At 42.5% G+C, this 299-nt stretch overlaps 1 protein-coding gene across 2 annotated transcripts in view; it reads left to right on the forward strand.

Annotated features, from left to right (window-relative positions):
* The window catches only part of LOC119586812 (transient receptor potential channel pyrexia-like), a 7,924-nt gene that overhangs the window by 3,410 nt on the left and 4,215 nt on the right, over nucleotides 1–299 (forward strand). The window lies entirely within an intron of this gene.

Here is a 299-nt window from a genome sequence, read left to right on the forward strand (position 1 = left end):
GACCAAAAAAACCGATTTTCTTTCAGTCTCCGCTTCCCTCACCTCCATCCTGAAAAAAAAAACTGAATCGAATATATTAGCACAGAACAGACTAGAACGCATAAGAACATAACATACCAAAATGAAGAGATGACAATCGGACAGGACATCCTTAGGCGCTGCTAGCCACCTGTGTTAGTTGAAGCAGGTGTCACGTAGACTAAACCTTTATCTTTCAACTACACACAGAAACCCAGGCGCACCGGCCTTGTGATTCTCTGAATAGATGATTCGTTTTATGGAAGGATGGTTGATGATCG

This window comes from Penaeus monodon, chromosome 22, assembly GCF_015228065.2.
Source record: "Penaeus monodon isolate SGIC_2016 chromosome 22, NSTDA_Pmon_1, whole genome shotgun sequence".
Classification (NCBI taxonomy): Eukaryota; Metazoa; Arthropoda; class Malacostraca; order Decapoda; family Penaeidae; genus Penaeus; species Penaeus monodon.